The following is an 18,815-nucleotide window of genomic DNA, read 5'->3' on the forward strand; positions in this document are numbered from 1 at the left end:
GGCTATTTTTACTATGTTAATCCTGCCAAGCCATAAGCATGGGAGACCTTTCTAACTTCTTATATCTTTCTTTATTTCCTTCTTCCAAGACTGAAAATTTGTTTTTTTCATACAAGTCTTTGACTTGCTTGATTAGAGTTACACCAAGGTATTTTATGTTCTTTGTGGCTATTGTGAAAGGTGTTGTTTCCCTAATTTCTTCCTCAGCCCTTTTGTCTTTTGTATACAGGAGGCCTACTGATTTATTTTGAGTTGATTTTATATCCTGCTACTTGGCTGAAGGTGTTTATCAATTGTAGGAGTTCCCTGATAGAATTTGTGGGGTCACTCATGTATACCATACCACCATATCATCTGCAAATATTGATACTTTGACTTCTTCTTGGCCAAAGTGAATTCCCTTGATCTCCTAGTGACAATACATGTTGGAGAGGCTGTGGAGAAAGGAGAGCCCTCCCCCATTGCTGGTGGGAATGTAACCTTATACAACCACTTTGGAAACCAATCGAGCGCTTTCTCAGACAATTAGGCATAGTTCTTCCTCAAGATCCAGCTATACCACTCCTAGGCATATATCCAAAATATGCTCAAGTACACAACAAGGACATTTGTTCAACCATGTTCATGGCAGCTTTTTGTAATAGCCAGAACCTGGAAACAACCCAGATATCCCTCAGTTGAGGAATGGATATAGAAATTGTCGTACTTTTACACAATGGAATACTATTCAGCAATTAAAAAACAAGGAAATCATGAAATTTGCAAGCAAATGGTGGGATCTAGAAAAGATCATCCTGAGTGAGGTATCCCAGAAGCAGAAAGACACACACGGTATATACTCACTTATAAGTGAATACTAGACCTATAAGATAGGATAAACATACTAAAATCTGTATACCCAAAGAAGCTAAACAAGGAGAACCTGTGGTAGGATGATAAATCCTCACTTAGAAAGACAAATGGGATGGACATTGGAAGTAGGAGAAAACAAGAAACAGGACAGGAGCCTACCATAGAGGGCCTCTGAAAGACTCTACCTAGCAGTGTATCAAAGCAGATGCTGAGACTCATAACCAAACCTTGGGCAGAGTGCAGGGAATCATATGAATGAGGGGGGAGTTAGTAAGACCTGGAGAGGACAGGAGCTCCAAAAGGACCAAATATATCTGGGCACATGTGTCTTTTCTGAGACTGTTTCTCCAACCAAGGACCATGCATGGATATAACTAGAACCCCTGCTCAAACATAGCCCATGACAGCTCAGTATCCAAGTGTCTTCCCTAGTAAGGGGAACAGGGGCTGTCTCTGACATAAACTCAAACTCAGTTGCTGGGACTTTGACCCCCCCCCCCAGGGAAGAGTAATCTTGCTAGGCCACAGAGGACAACATTGCAGGCAGTCCTGATGAGACCTGATAAGGTGGGGTCAGATGGAAGGGGAGTAGTACCTCCCCTGTTAGCATACTTAGAGAGGGACAGGGAGGAGATGTGGGAGGAAGAGTGGGATTAAGAGGAAATAAGGGAGGGGGCTACAGCTGGGATACAAAGTAAAATAAACTGTAATTAATATAAAAAATAAAAATTTAATTAAAAAAAGAAAAACTATAAAAAAAGAAAACAACATATCCTGTTGACTTAACAACTCCTATTCAAGAGCATAGGCATCCGTATAGTCTCTGAAGTAAGAGACAGATTATTTGCAGGGACTTGACCTCTATGGCCTGGCATATGCTCAGTTATATTTATTTGGACTGGTTTTACATCAGAGTAGACTAGGTGTTTGGGCATAGCCAGACATCATTTAAAGCCTAGTCAAAAAAATGAGCAGTCTGGATGGTCCATAAATTTTGAATTAAAACTGCAGTGTGATCATTAAGACATGAGCTTTTTTTTTTTTTTTTTTTTTGAGGGCTCTGTAATTGGCTCTGAAAGTAAGTCCTATTCCTGAAGATGTTTTTAAGCATCACAAGTCTAAGTACAGCATCTCCCAAGTGAGAAGTCTTGGAAAGGCAGCAGTACTTATCTGGCATACTTACTACTTCCAGTCTTGTTGAATTTGAAATACTAGGTTATTAAGAGTTACAACAAGCTGTGCGTTTTGGCACACATTCATAACACTGGCAGTTGGGAGGCTGAGGCAGGAGATTCACAATTTTGAGGAAAGCCTGTGCTATATGTTGGGTCCAGTCCTACTTCACCTACATAGTGAGACTCCAAAGAGTTACATATTAAAGCTCATTGTTATGGCTTGGGTATGTTTCAGCAGAACAGTATTTGAAAGCTACATTCAATGCCCCCTCTTTTCAGGTGTGCATTTACATACTGTACAAAATTAACACCCATAGCTACTCTGTGTAGTATATACCCTGTATCTCACTGAATGGATGTTGAAATCAAGATCTAGGGAAATTAAATGCTGTGTCAATAAACATCATAATCTTCCTCCATGTTTGAAAAAGAAAAAAAACTACAAACGCCTTTGTGGTATATGGTAGTGGCTTTTGCTCAGTAGTTAATAATGCAGTGTTGGTACAATGGAGTTGCTCCTTTTCAGGGTTATAGTACCATTTTAACCAATTAGAGTATAACATCCCTGTCACAGGAGGCTGACAGACTAACGTGATAAAGAATGAGTTTTATTTGTTGACCAAATAAATGAACCATACAACTTCCTTTGTCAGTTGTCTATGGAAGAGTTTCCCTCTTTGTTGCAAGGTTGATGTACTTTATTAAGCGTCAATTCTTCTTGATCCACAGTACATATTCATTTTGACTACAAATATATGATCTTTGTTCTTTTAAGTCTGGACTACTTAGTTTCCAGGCTTCGAAAAAAAAAAAAAATCACAGCAAAGAAAATGGTGACTATCCAACCCTGCGTAATGTATTTAATCACTCTGAACATGTTTTCTTTCTTGCACCTGGGAATAAAATTGCCTCTTGCTGGCCTTGGGGACACTGATGGATGATCTGAATGTGGTAATGTATTAGAATGGACATTGAAAAAGCATAATATATGCTCCAAAATGCACAGGAGTTTTTCCTCAGTGATTATGTGATTGACTAACACTTAACCAACGTGGATTCAAATGTGTGTAATTTGATCTGGGCTCTGAGCTGACTCCAGAGAAAGATTACTTTCTTGTGTTAGCTAGTAAAAGCAGAAAGGAATCACACATTATTGAAGTCCCAGCTCAGAAGAATTTCCTTTGGACAATCAAGTGTGACAGCTATTTCTCCTCACTGTCTGAAGTAGTCCATGAGGTGTTTTATATCAATGAACCCAGTGGGAGCTTTTCTTTAAGAAGAAGCTCCCTGCAGGGAGAAGCTGATTGGCCTACAGAAGGGAAACAAAGGGAAGAAATAAACACTCTCAGTGTTAGGAGCAGGGGGGCTCACAGAGCATTCAGTCCTGATTCTTGCCCATTGTTTGATGATGGGCAAAGACCCCTGCTTTCTGATTATTTGCTTTCTTTAACTGAAGAGGAGGGTGTGCTGAAGGAGCAACACTTTGTTTGCCTGCCCCACTGAAATACTGAAAGGTGCTTTTTCAGTCATAAAGAGACATATACAAGGTAGTAACTCAACATATGTTTATTGAGTGCCTGCTGTGTATAATGCACACAAAGAAAACTCACACTTGCCATTTCCCTGCCCTTAAGAAACTGGTCATCATGGAGATAGGTAGGTGGCTCAGTCAGTAAAAGTGCCTGCTCCAGCAAGCACAAGGATCCATGTTAAAATCCTTAGAACCCACACAAAAGGGCCCACATAAAATGCACAACTTAAGAAGCCAAGAATGAAACACATGCCTGTAATGCCAGAATTGAAGAGGTTCAGGGAAGGGAGAGAGATACCTGAAACTCCTTGGCCAGCCAGTCTAGCAAAATCATAAGTTACAAGTTCACCTAAACAACTTGTCCACAAGGAGAGCAATAGAACCCAAATATCTGGGCACAGGGGTCTTTTATGAGACTGATATTCCAACAGAGGACCATTCATGGAGATAACCTAGAACCCCTGCACAGATGTAGCAAATGGCAGCTCAGTGTCCAAGTGGGGTCCCTAGTAAGGGGAACAGGGACTGTCTCTGACATGGACTCAGTGGCAGGCTCTTTGACCACCTCCCTCTGAGTTGGGGAAAGCAGCCTTACCAAGCCACAGAGGAAGACAATACAGCCAGTCCTGGTGAAACCTGATAGACTAGGATCAGACGGAAGGGGAGGAGGACCTCCCCTACCAATGGACTTGGAGAGGGGAATGGGAAGAGATGAGGGAGGGAGAGTAGGATTGGGAGAGATTGAGGGAGGGGGGCTACAGCTGGGATACAAAGTGAATAAACTCTAATAAATATAAAAAATAAAAATTTAATTAAAAAAAGAAAGAAAAGCAGATGGTTATCAAGGAAAGACATCTGAAGTCTCTTTTGGTTCGCTTCATGCACATGTACCTACACTTGCACAGGCACATACTGCCTACATACACAACACCACGTAGGCACACACACCACTATATAACAGAGACACACACCAAAAATGAAAGCAGTCTATTCTATTTCCCTTCCTGAGTCAGATTCAAGCATCCTCCCTTGGACCTCTTTGTTACTTAGCTTCTTTGGGTATGTGAACTGTAGTATGGTTAATATTTGCTTATAAGTGAATTCATACCATGTGCATCTTTTTGAGTCTGGGTTACCTCACTCAGGATGATCTTTTCTAATTCATACCATTTGCCTGCAAGTTTCATGATGTCCTTGTTTTTAATAGCAGAGTAGCATTCTATTGTGTAAACGTACCACAGTTTCTTTAACTATTATTTGTTTGAGGGACATCTAGGTGGTTTCTGCCTATTATGAATAAAGCTTCTATGAGCATAGTTGAGTAAAAGTTTTGTTGTGCAGTTGAGCATCTCTTGGGTATATGCCCAGGAGTGGTATAGCTGGCTCTTGAGGTGGAGCTATTCTCATTTTCTGAGATAGCACTAGATTGATTTCCACAGTGGTTGTACAAGTTTGCACTCCATCAGCAATGGAGGAGTGCTCCCCTTTCTTCACATCCTTACCAGCATATGTTGTCACTTGAGTTTTCGATCTTAGCCATTTTGACAAGTGTAAGGTGGAATCTCAGAGTTGTTTTGATTTCAGTTTCCCTGCTGACTAAGAACTCTGAGCATAGACAGTGGAAGAAGAGAGGGAACAGGGTAGGAGAGGGCATGGGGAAGGAAATGTTGATGGAGATCACATGTGTGGAGAGCACTCCAGGAGATCAGAGGGCTTGGAGAGAGAAGAGAAACTGAGGGCAAGGGCATCTCTGAGACAAGATGAAGACCTACAACAGGGTAGGCTCCTGGAGGTGACTCTAGCTAAGACTCCTAGTAGCGGGGGTCATGGAGACAGACCCTTAGCCAGATAGGACTTCTAGTACTGGGAGGAAAACACGCCCCCCAACAAAAACTTAGACCCAAAATTTACCCTGCTTACAAGGTGTGCAGGGATAAAAATGGAGCATAGATTGAGGGAATGGCTAACCAATGACTGGCCCAACCTGAGACTCACCCCACAGGAGAGAGCCAAACCCTGACACTATTAATGATACTCTGTTATGCTTGCAGACAGGAGCTTAGCATAGTTGTCCTATGAGGGGCTCCAACCAGCAGTGGATGGAAATAGATGTGTAGATTCACAGCTAAACATAAAGGGGAGCTTTTTGGAACAGTGTGTGTTTGTATGGGGAGGCAATAGAAGGACACCGAGGGGACAAAATCTCTACAAGAAGACCAACAGAGTCAACTAACTTGGGCCCAGGGTGGCTTATGGAGACCTAAGCACCAACTAAGGACTATGCCTGACCTGGACCTAGGCCCGCTACACAGATGTAGCTGATGGGCAGCTCAGTCCTCATATGAACACCCTAATAGGGGAAGGGGAGGGGGGCTATCATTGTGGCCTGCAAGTTTTTTGTTGTTGTTGTTTTGGTTTTTTTTTTTTTTTTTTTTTATGATTGGCTGGCGAGGCTGCCTTGCTTAGCCTCAGTGGAGGAGGATGCATAAGCTCCTCAGTCTTGATGGGACTTGATGTGCTGAGGTTGGTTGGTAGGGGCCTCCTCTTTTCTAAAGAGTAGTGGAGGGGGGATTAGGGGAAGAGGGAGAGAGGGTGGGACTGGAAGGAGAGGAGGGAAGTTGGTACTATCAGGATGTAAAGTGAATAAATACAATTAAAAATGAAAGGAGTAAAGAAAAAGGAAAGGCTGGGTAGATAGCTGAGCTAATGCTTCTGGACCTGAGTTCTGTACACACACACACACACACACACACACACACACACACACACACAATGTAGCCATGAGAGAAAGAATAGAATATGTATAAATAAGAATTGTGAAGTAGAAAATCATGAGCCTAGTTGTTATCTCACCTCTACAACCATGTGATAGGCATGTCCATCCCTTAGTAATAAATAAAATTAATCGGAGGTTTCCAATCAAGAAACTAGTATTTCTTATTTCTTTTCCCTTTCTTTATTTTTCTTCTTTATTTTTAAAATAATTTTTTTTGTTTTAGTTTTCTAAGACAGGGTTTTCTGTCCCGGAGCTCACTCTGTAGGCCAGGCTGGCCAGGAACTCATAGAGTCCTCTGCCTCTTCCTCTTGAGTGCTGGGGTTAAAGGCATGTGCCACCACTGCCTGGCAAAACTATTTTTTTTTAAAGAAAGGCAGAAAGAATCATGGATCATGGTAGTCAAAACAGAGGTAAACATACTGTTTCAAAAGGCAAATAAAATATGTGGCTGCTGGACTGAAGATGATCAGTAAGATGACTAAAATTATAAAGCAATCACTTTCAGGTACACAGATTTAACATCACATTCGTTTTGTTCCTTGAACTAAACATAATGGATTATTTCTTTCACTTAGTGAAGATTTGTTGCAGTACCATTATTTGTTGTTCTTGAGCTAAGTGATAAAGATACATAAGGGAATAAAAATGCATGCTCCTGCCCTCAAGAAACATATAACTATGCAAGGGAAATAAACATACACAGATGTGATGAAAAAGTTCAGGCTGTAATTATTGACATTAGAAGAGTTTCTAGTGGGGAGTCTAGAGCCACTGGGGCTCAAGTCCCGATTGTCCTCAGAGCCTCCACCGTATTATTGTCTTTCTCCTCATGACACTGATAACTCTTCTATTAAACTACATACCCCATAACAAGCTGTCTCAATGTCCTTCTTGAACCCCCATCCAAGACCATGGAGAAAGTTCATAGGGAAGGTCCCCACTGAATGAAAGGGAAGACTCTCAGGCAGACAGGAAGCAAGGAGCTACGGGTTATTTCCAGCAGAGGGAAGGTCATGGAAGCAAAGAAGTTGGAGGATGCAGCCAACTTTACATCGCTGCATGTGGCATTGCAGACATAATTTGGGGGAAAGGAAGAGGCACAGCGTATATGATGGGACCATTTTGTTTTCCTTCATAACTTTATTTAGATGCAGACCACCTTTCCATCTGCCTTGCTTCTCCTCCCTAAAAATCTTATCCAATTCAACCCATCCTTAGCTGGAAATGTTTTCACTTACATGTGAGTTTCTGAAACTGTTTTCAAATATTTTCCATGTGAAAGCCATGTTGCTGAATATTGCAACTTCAGGGTTGTGCCATCCATTGTATATTGGTAAAGGGTTTCTGTGTGAACTTTTTTTGTTAGAAAAAAAAAAGTGTTAGAAAACATATTCAATTTAGCAGCCACGCTTCTAGAGTTCTGAATCCATTGTTAACCCACTAAATGTTAGTGTTATTTAGAAATGTTTTAAAATAAATTCTGGAGGCTGGAGAGATGCTGAGTGGTTAAGAGCACTGGCTGTTCTTCCAGACGACCCGGGTTTAATTCCCAACACCCATATAGTTCACCCATATAGTTCTTGGTCTGGAACTCCAAGAGCTGACACTGTCACACAGACATACATGCAGGCAAAACACCAATGCACATAAAATAAAAAAATTAATTAAAAACATTAATTCTGTAATTTCCATGTTGACATTCCTTTACCACTACTTTGTGGCTCCAAGCACAATATTATTTGCCATTCTGGTAAGACTGCAGACTTTTCTTTTGCTGTGGAGCTTGTGGGCTATTGTGTTCAAGCTCAAGGGAATGGATGCTCAGTGCTACTAGGAGGCTGACATGTTAGTGCCCTTTTGTGATTAATTTGCCGCACAGAATTGGAGAGTCTTTATCTCTTGTTGACTACAGGCTATCTTGCATGGATATCATTTCTTCCTTTTCAGCAGGAGCTGGTCCAGTGCAACAGCCATTTGCCATGGGGAAATTCCATTACCTGTCTTTACCAGAAGGATAGATTCTGTCTGGTGTTTACACTAAAGATGGGTGGAATTTAATTAAATTCTTTCAAGTGCTAGATTTACTTACACTATCAATTTACTGTTAAAACCACCATTCTCATTTTGGAGAAATTGAATAAGACTATATGTCTCAAACTTATCAATTGTCAGCATTTCCAGTAATAGTTTTCTGCCTAGAATCAAAGAAAGACTCATGTTTTGGAGTCTCCAAAGCCTTTTAGTTGGAACCTTTAGGAGACCATTATTTGGCTCTAAACTGACTATGCTCTTTCAACAGAACGAGTTGTGAAATATTTAGTTTCTTATTTGTAAAATGTCATAGGGAAGAGTTTGACAGATTCTTCAAAGAGTAGGTTTCTTCTCCTCTCATTGCCTTGTGAAGAGTATGCAAGCGTTCGATGAAACAACACCACTGCTCATAAATCATCTGTGTGCTTGGCCAAATGACAAAACTTTGGCCTGTGGGAAAGCTAGAAAAAAGTGAGGATAAGTACATACATTCATTGGCTTGAAGATATATATGAATGGATTGGTAAAAATTTCCGAGCCACATGTACATATTTCATAACCTGTGCCAAAATGATAGCATGGGACAGTTCCCTATGCTTTATTTTCAGCTCAGATTACTGATTTATGGGTGAAAGAGAAATATACATATATCATTTATATTTCTCTAGGTTGGAAATAGAATGGATAGAAGTTGAAAAGCTTATAAAGCAGTCAAGCTCTGGAAGCAGTTGAGAATGTGGAGCTGCCAGAGTCTGAGAGTCGGCTGTGGTGATTATAGGTTCTTTGACACCATAGGGAAGTGACAGCACTAGGAGGACAAGTTGCACATCACTTGGGTTACGTGTACTCACTTCTATGGTGGCAGGAAACCAGATACCACACAGACAAGTTTTCCCTTTTGACCACTGCAGTCTCTCTCCACAGTCTTTTATCTACACAGTCTGCACCTCAGAAGGTGTTATCTTTGACTTGCTGAACATTGTTGCATAGCTTAAGTAGTATGGGACTAATCCCAGAAATGGAGAGAAACTTGATGGGAAGTCCCTGATCAAGCTGAACTTAGCAAAGAACAGTGAAGGCAGTACTGCTGTCCAGTGTGTACTCTGTGTTCACTGACAACACCCATATTGTGGCCGCCAGGACAACTGGCAATGTCTATACCTGTGAGGCAGTGGAGCAGCTAAACATCAAGGCCAAGAACTTGAGGAACCTGTTAACTGATGAGCCCTTTTCCAGGCAAGATATCATTATACTGCAGGACTCCATCAATTTGGAAAACTTTGTTTCTGTTTTTGTCCATGTGAAGAGTAACATGAAAATAATAGATCCAGATGAAGAAAAGCCCAAACAAGAGCCATCTTAGTATTTGGAAAACAAAAATGATGAAAGCTGGGGGATGCTACAGGAGCTCTACAAAAGTTCACAGAAGATGAGATTTTAGGAGCCACCATGAAGGCACCTAAGAAAAGGAAGGTGGACCAATTCAATGCTGTCCATTACTCCAAAGGGAAGGGCAGTGTATCCCTCATCTCTACTGTCATGGTATCTGAGACCACAAATGAAGCACCTGTCATTGATGAATATGTACTGTGCTACCAGTTTATGAGGGAAGAACAATATGATGCTATACACCAACAAGGGTGACCTTAACCTAGAGCTGCACTGTGACTTGACACCAAAAACCTGTGAAAACTTTATCAAGCTCTGCAAGAAACAGTATTATGAAGGTACCATCTTTCACAGGTCCATCAGGAACTTTGTGATCCAAGGTGGTGAGCCCAGAGGTATAGGTACAGGGTGGAGACTCACACTGGGGTAAGCCTTTCAAAGATGAGTTCCCTCCCAGCCTTTCACACACAGGGCTGTGGGCTTGCAGACCTGTCTCTGAGCTTTCTGTCCTTATCAGTGCAGGCTATGAGCCAATAAACCTCTTGACTATAAAAAAACGTAAAAGAAAAGTTTATCAAATATCTAGTAGGACATGAGGTCTGTCTTCAAATAGCTTATAATGCAGTTGGAAAGATGAAAGAGGCTCTATGATTCAACTACAAAGAAAAATCATAATAAAGGGAGACATGAAAAGAGGTTGCTGTGTCCCAGGGAACAGGAAGGATAAGGTGTAGAAGGGGAAGGAAAGAGAAAACATTGGGAGAAGAGACTAGAATTGGGAAGCATTTCAGGGACAAGGTAGAAACCCAGTGCAATGAAAATTCCATGGAGTAACCCTAGCAAAGACTTCTAGTAATGAGCGACTTGGAGCCTGAACTGGCCATCCTCTATAACCAGGTAAGGCCTCAAGTGGAGGAAATAGGACACCAACCCAGCCACAAAACTTTTGACCTACGGTTTGTCCTACCTGTAGCGTGTTCTAGGAACACAGCCTAGCATAGTCATCATCAGAGAGACCAGAGAGACTTCAGCCAGCAACTGAAGGGAACAGATGCACAGAACCATATCCAAATATTAGGCAGAGCTCTGGGAGTCTTATGGAGGAGGAGAGGAAAGGATTGGAGAAACCAGAGAAGTTCAGGATACCAGGAGAACATAGCCTACAGACTCAACTGACCCAAATTCCTGGGGACTCCCAGAGATCTGGATGCCTGATTGGTCTGACCTAGGTCCTTTGCATATATGTTATGGCTGAGTATCTTGGTGTTCTTGTGGGATTCCTTACAGTGGAAGTGGGGGTGGGGTGGCTGTCTCTGAGTCTTTGGCCTGCTTGTGGGACACTTCTGCTACAGGGTTGCCTTGTCCGGCTTTGATGTAATCTATGGTATGTGCCTGGTCTTATCGTAGCTTGATATGCCATCATGTCCCTGGAAGGCCTGTTCTTTCCTGAGGGGGGGTGGAGGGAGGTGGAGCTAGGGAAGAGGAGAGGTGTGGGGGAAAGGCTAGGGAAAGGCTGGAGAGGGGAAATAGTAGTTGGGTTGTATTATAAACACACACATATATATGAGAGAATGATAAAAAATAACTTTCTGTGCCTTATTAAAAAAAGAAGAAGAAGCAGCACATAAGAAGAAAAAGAAAAAGAAGAAGAGGAAGAAGAAGAAGAAGAAGAAGAAGAAGAAGAAGAAGAAGAAGAAGAAGAAGAAGAAGAAGAAAAAGGAGAAGAAGAAATTGTTAGTGTGTTAAAGACCAGGATCTTAAGCTCTAGAAAGACAGGAAGTAAAACAAAGGTCTGCTGTAGAGGCACACACCAATAATTCCACCACTCATGAGGAGGCTATGGTGGGAGAATGGTGAATTCAAAGTTAGTTTGAGCACACAGAAATACTTTGTTTTATAAATAGAAAAGTTTTATAAACTTTAAAAAAAAGTAAAGTGAAACAAAGGAACATTGTGAGTTGGAGTCCTGAGGAAATATTCATGGAGACTGTGATTTGTCTTCTGACTGAAAAGCTAGACAGTGTGTACACACAAAATGAAAAAGAATGGGACGTTTTGATTGACACAGGAGGAAGAAACCAGCATGACATGGGCAATAAATACACTCTGTATGGTGGGTGGAAAAGCAAAGAAGGGTTACAGACGCCTAGGACAGAGTGTGTGAGAAGATTGGCATGGCTTGGTGGATTCACACTTGGCCCTTAGGCATGGGCTTAAAAACTTGGTTTGATCCTGGGCGTGGTGTTCCCCAAGCCTTTAATCGTCTCAGTCAGGAGGCAGCAATCCCCGTGAGTTTTGAGTTTCAAGTCAGGCAGAGCTATGCAGTGAAACCCTGTCAAGAAGGAGGAAGAAGAGGAGGAGGAAAGAAGGAAGAAGAGTAAGCAGAGGAAGAAGAACAGGAGGAAGAGAAGTAAAAAGAAAGAGAGAAAGACAGACAGAAAGAAAAGAAAGAAAAAAGAAGGAAGGCAGAAAGAAAGGCAGAAATTTGATTTGAAGGGTTGGAGTTGAGATGCCTCTGTGTGTAAAAGTTTTGTTGTTCAAGTATGAAAATTTGACTTAGCACCTATGTAAAACAGCAGGTATGGCTATGTGAGTGCCTTCCACCCAAGAACTGAGGGTGAGAGGGAGATACCTTGCTGTCCACCAGCCTAGCTAAGAACAGTGGGTTCAGTGAGAAACCCTGTTTCAAGGGTCTTAAGGGAATAAGTTAGAGGAAGAATGATGTCTTCCTTTGGCTGCCATATGTACATGCACATGCATGTACACGCATGCACACATACACATTTGATTTGAGTTCCAGAGTTTAAGGAAAGACATCAGGATCCATTGAACAGCATGATGACATGAAGAAAGCAATGCTGTGAGACAATTAGAGTAGGATTTATGGGATTACATATGGCCTTCCAGATGGCAAATTCTACAGTTGCAAAGATTTTTTTCTTACCAGTACAATGAGCAGTGAGATGACTGTAAAGGGAAAAGGCTCATGGCTGGCAGCAAAGCAGGCTGTGTTGGAGAACAGGACCGAACAGAAGGAATTCAGATTGGAAGGACACACACTTTAACCAGCTTATGACAAGGCTGTGATACAACATTCTGATGTAGTGTACCCAAAGGATACCAAGAGAGACAAGCAAACCAAGAAAACAGGAAAGCTGAAATAGTGAGCATTCATTACTACCCATGCCTGCCACACCAACCCAAGTTTTATTCATGCTGCCATCATTGTGAACTGTCCAGAATTTCATGTTTTTTGCATGCTTCTAAACTTTTGCCTAGAACACACTCATTTTCTTGAATGCATCTTTTGTAGTCAGAATGGCCACCAAAGATATCTAGGCTGTAGTCTCTAGATTCTGTGAACATGCCATTGTGTAGCAAGGACTTTTGAAAATTTAACAGTTTATAGACCTCAAGATCAGGAGACTAATCCTGAGGAAACTGAGCAGGCCAATTCTAATCTGAGACTTTTTCTTGACTGTAGAGAGCTACAGAAAAACAGGAGAATAAAGGAAATGTCAGAGGACATGAAATATGAAAGCAAGTCACAGCCATCAAACCACTCCAATTTTCTGGAGGGAGAGGTGACATGAAAATTGTGAGGAGGAGAGAAGGAATCAAGCCTGGCTTCTTTGCTGACAGCCAGTGAGGAAATGAAGACCTCTCTCTCTCTGTGTGTCCTATAAAGGTAAGGTAGTGACTTTGGTGAACAACTGAACAGGCATGAAAGCAAATCCATCCCCATACCCCAAAATAAACGCAGCTATCATGTCTTAGAACTTGTGACACTCAAAGCATAGAAACCATCCAAGCCATATTGTCCCCAAGTTTACTTATCACCTATGGAATAGTGAGATGATAAATGGATCACAATATACAAGTGAAAAATAATTACATAATCATGAGTTCCTTGAAGAATTGTCACTGAAAACTAAGGGGAAAGTAATCGTAGCATATTCATTGGGTCAGTGGTGAATGTGTTTTCATTATCTCAGGATGATACCTTTACATTGTGGTATAACTCTATTGCGGTATGGAGGAGGAGCTGATGTGCTATAGAATTGTCAGAAATACAATCTGTATGACGTCATGTGCTACTACTCCCTGAAGGAGTCTGCCGGCAGCTAGTAGACTGCCAGGGTGATGGCTATGGATAATACCACCAGCAAGAATGCTTATGATAGGATTAACAAATTGATGTCAATGGTCAACCACACCCACAGAATGTCATCACACAGTAGTTATTTGAAATTACCTCTACAGACACTGCTGGATTAATGAAAGTCAAGTGGCATCCTCAAACAAGAGGCAAAGAAGGAAAATTCAGCAAGCTAATTTTGACTGATTGGTGTCTTTGTCAGAAGAAATGTGGTTCACTGAGTTACAGAAACAGCAAGGAATCTGTAAATTATTTTACAACAAACAACTTACCATGAGAAAAAAATTAAAAGTTAATGGCACATATGTGGAAGAACTGGGGTCTTGCTCTTTAGAACAAAGTGACATAACATTACAATGCAACATGTATCACTTTTGTAAAAACAAAGATTGTTGGCTGGGAAGATGGCTCAAGCGGGTGAAGCTGCTTGTTGTGCAAGCAAGGGATTGAGATCGAATCCCCAGAACTCATGTTTAAAAGCTAGGTGTGCTTGCATTCAACGGCTATAATTCCAGTGCTATGGGAGGTGTTGTGATTCCAGAAGGATTATTGAGGTTTACTGGCGGCCAGCATAGCTCTAACTTCAGTGAGAGATCCTGTTGCCAGGGAATAATGTAGAGGACAATAGATGCAGAGCTGTGATATCCCTCTCTATTCTCTACATATGGGAGTATGTACCTGCATGCATACTGAACTGGGTAAGTCAAAGAGATAAATGATGAGGACTTTGCTTCAGAGTTCTTCAAAGAGTTACTCTTGGAATGTTCCCATTGTTACAGCCAGCCTTGGCAATCCTAACATAGCTATGTTTTCAGGGCTGTAGTACAGTTGGTATAGTGCCTGCTGAATATATAGAAAGCCCTGGTTTCCAGCTTCACCACTCTAGGCATGTTGGAACACTTCTACAATTTCAGCACTCACGAGGTAGATGCAGGGGAAGTAAATGTTCAAGAGATTCTATTTCAAAAAACACTGAAGAGTGGGCCTGAAGATATGGCTCAGCAGTTAAAAGCACTAGATGCTCCTCCAGAAGACCAGGGTTCCATTGCCACCACCACATGACCAGTGCAGGCAAGGCAGAGCACACTAAGGACAACCATGCCTGGCACTACTTGGAAGATACCTACATGTTCCAGTTGCCACTAAGATGAGCAAGTATGTGGTAGAGAGATGGAAGGGAAAGAGAAGCAGAATCGCGTGGGCACAATGAAGGGAGGCAGAACTGGAGACCAGAGAGTAGTGAGGAACAGCCTGATGTGAGTAACCTGCGATGCCACCTGTTCCTGGCCCTGGGTTGCCACCAAGGGCCATGTCTGGGTCCTTGGCATTGTAGAAGCAGGGGTCTGTCCCAATGTCCATGGCCCATGTTACCATGAAAGGTTATACAGAAGTCCCTGGTCTGGGTTGTTGCTTGGGGTCATGCTGATGTCTGAGGGCTGTGCAAAGATTGTCCTGCCTCTCTCCTGGGCAGCTTCGGAAAGCTGGCTGCAAGGGCATGAGAGCAGGTGAGCTGGTCCACCCCTCATCAGCTGAAGGACTCCAGAGAGGTGCCCTGCACCTCACCTGAGCAGCACAGTAGAGCTGGCCCTGATGGATGGTGTGTGCATGGGAGAACTTCCAGGCTGAGCAACTCAGCTACCTCCCCCCACCCCCAGGCCTGGAAGTTCTCCCATCTATGTACTGTTGGTCATAGAACCAAAGCTGCAAGGCCTCCACCACACAGGGCTACAACAGGATATCTGAGAGTGGTCCTGTTGAGGGTCTAGTATTGGTGTTGTAGCAGAAGCCAGAGGCCTCGAAGGAGAGCAGTGACTCATCACAAAGAACATTTGTAATTAAGGCTGTTTGAGCAAAATGGTATACTGTGGGACACGCTGCGACACACCACAGCTGCCCTGGCAAGATGTTTTATTTTCTTTGCTGTTGTTGTTGTTTTCATTTGTTTGTTTTCTTTTTGTGGAGAGGTCGCAGAAGGTAGATATGGAGGGATATGGAGATGAGTGGGATTGGAGTGCTTAATGTGAGATTCACAAAGAATCAATAAAGTTTTCAAAAAGAGAGATAAACTGAAATTGTGGTGATTTTGAAAAGTGCTTGGAGGAAGAGGACCTCATCCCATCCCACAAGTCAGACAGGTTTTTATAGTAGGTAATACCCAAAATGACATATTAACTGTGATAAGAAACCCACAATGACCAGTGTCCAGTGAGAACAGACAAACTCAGACAGCAAGCATTTTCTGCATTAAACGCCCGTGGAAAGGCAAACCAAGGGTTTACCTCATAGCAAGAGAGAAGCAAGAGAGGTAGGAGGACAGGATCACCGTTACAGTGATGACTACCTCTCTGTTCTTTTTGGGCACTAGTCAACTTGGTTTGGCAGACTGCTGAAGACAAGCTAAGGCCCCAAATATATAGTGCATTGCTTTCTGGGGAAATCAGTGAAGGACAGCACACTGGGTACAGGTGAAACTGTTAGAATAAAGACCTGGACAACAGAGAACTTCTGTCTCTTGAGCAACAAGTCAAATGGAGAGTATGTAGACTTTAGCTCAGGAATATCTTCTAAAAAGACCTGTGTTCCTTCTTGTGATTCCATCATTCTTGTCCCATATAATGAAAATTAGTACATCGCCATATAGTAGTTAAGCCCCTAGGAAAGGCAGAAGCAAAAAGGAAGTAACTGTAAGTTCCAGGTATCAGACACATATTATTTATAGGACTGCAAATAGTTGCAAGCTGTGAAGGATGATGGGAAATGGTGTTCCTGTTCTGGAGAGCCAGCTTCCTCGCTGAATCCTAGGGACTTCTTATATTGCTCAAGAAAAAAGGAGAATGGACAGTCGAGGAAAAATAGAAGTCTCGAAATCATGTCATTTGGCCTTCTAATATATGGGAACAGGCAATTTGGGGAGGGAAGCACTTTGAAGTCAGATTGAGGAGGGAACCCAGCCAGTTAGAGTTATGATTTATCAGGGCTATCAAGATGAATCAGCGGGTAACACCAAGCCTGACAACTTGAGTTCAGTTTTCGGAACCCAGAGAGTTGAAAGAGAGCTGGCTCCCCCATATTGTCCTCTGACCTCCACTTGAATACCTTGCCATTCTTGTACATCGGCAAACATGCATAATTAAATAAATGTAAAGACAAATGAAGCAAAAGATTTCCAGTTTGCTTTTTGTGGTGATGTACAGGTCAAGAGTGTTTTCAAATTTCTTGTGCTCTGAATTTTCTGTGTTAGATGCTAGATTGCACCCATATTGTCCTTCCTCAAAAATAGAATATCTTTTGTTAATGTCACAGCCCCTATTATACTCAGAATATGACTCTATCTAGAGACAATGCCCTTAACATGGCAAGTATGCTAAAATGAGGAGATAGTTATAGTTGTTCTGTCTAGTTTTATATCAAATTGCTTCAAGCTAAGATAATTTGAGAAGAGAATCCTCGACTGAGGATATTCCTCCATAAGATTGGACTGTATATAAGCATATAGGGCATTTTCTTAATTAGTGATTGAAGAGAACATGCCCAGCCCTTTGTGGGTGTTGCTATCCTGGGGATGGTGGTCCTGGATTTTATAAGAAAGCATTTTAAACTAAACCATGGGGAGCAATCCAATCAGTAACACCCCTTTATAACCTCTGCATCAGCTCCTGCCTCCTAAGTTCTTGCCCTGTTTTGACTTTCTTCAGTGTTGGACTACAATGTGGAACTGTAAGATAAATAAACCCTTCCCTCTCTAAGTTGTTTTGGTCATGGTGTTATATTACAGCAACAGTGACTGAAAGTAAGACAATAGTGACCCCTAACCCCTAACTGAAAAGGACTCTTGACTACCAGGTGAGTTGTTTGAATAGATTTTTATTTTTGAAAGTGATAATAAGAGATCTTTTAAGCCAGACAGTGGTGGTACAGACCTTTAATCCTAGCACTCAGGAGGCAGAGGCAAGTAGATCCTGAGTTTGAGGCCAGTCTGGTCTACAGAGTTACTTCCAGGACAGCCAGAGCTACACAGTGAAAAAAAAAAAAAAAAAACCTGTCTGGAGGCATTTTAAATTATTAAACACCAAGTTAAAAAAAAAACATGTTAAATAGTTTAGCACTTTATATTAACTAAATGTAGAATATTTGCTATAATTTTAAAGATTTCCATGGCCTTGCAGTTGATATGTTGGGCTTATCTCATCTGGTCTATTCAATACCAGAAAGAGGAGAAAACTTGAAATAAGAGAAAGCAAGTTAGACAACAAATGCTGTGGAGAAAGAAAGTAGGACTGGGGGTGGGGCGAGTGTATCCCTTCATCAGCAAGGTGAGGAGAGGGATGAAGTCTATACACACGAACACACACAATGAAGAAGGTAGGAATGGAGGGAGAACAAAAGAAAAATAGAACAAGCGACCTAGGAAAACGGGTGTAACATATGTAGAAAATGGTCTACAGACACTTTTAAAGGTTAAAATAGAATCAGGGTCCAGCATAATAGTTCAGAGGATAAAGACAATTTTCACACCAAGCCCAAAGAGCTCAGTGTCATCCCCAGAACACTCAAGGTGGGAGAGCCAACTCCTAAAAATTGTTTTCTGGTCTCCATACCTATTCCAGAACACATAGTTCCCCAACTCCACTCTAGAGCAAATACTTCCCCCACTCCACCCTATTAAAATAAGTAAATAAATGTGTATATACGTTATATTGTCATAAAAAATGCCTAAGAATTAAAATTTTGAGTAATAGCGGAAACATGGATAAACTACACAAAAGGAAGAAATTTAACCTAGTAATTGGAATCTATAATAATCAAATTCAAATGTTAGAACTGACAGAAACTGACAGAACTCAATATAAGTGTCCTCCTGGGACAAGCTCAGCAGCTGTGAGCTATGTCCTGTCTCCTGTG

At 41.7% G+C, this 18,815-nt stretch overlaps 2 pseudogenes; both read left to right on the forward strand.

Annotated features, from left to right (window-relative positions):
* Positions 1 to 9,099: 9,099 nt before the first annotated feature.
* LOC129684822 (RING-type E3 ubiquitin-protein ligase PPIL2-like) lies at positions 9,100 to 10,350 on the forward strand (annotated as a pseudogene).
* A 259-nt stretch (positions 10,351 to 10,609) lies between these two features.
* LOC129684823 (uncharacterized protein C2orf78 homolog) overlaps positions 10,610 to 18,815 on the forward strand; it is a 41,236-nt pseudogene continuing 33,030 nt past the window's right edge.

Source organism: Psammomys obesus, unplaced genomic scaffold (genome assembly GCF_907164565.1).
Source record: "Psammomys obesus unplaced genomic scaffold, mPsaObe1.curated_primary_1811, whole genome shotgun sequence".
NCBI classification, from domain to species: Eukaryota; Metazoa; Chordata; class Mammalia; order Rodentia; family Muridae; genus Psammomys; species Psammomys obesus.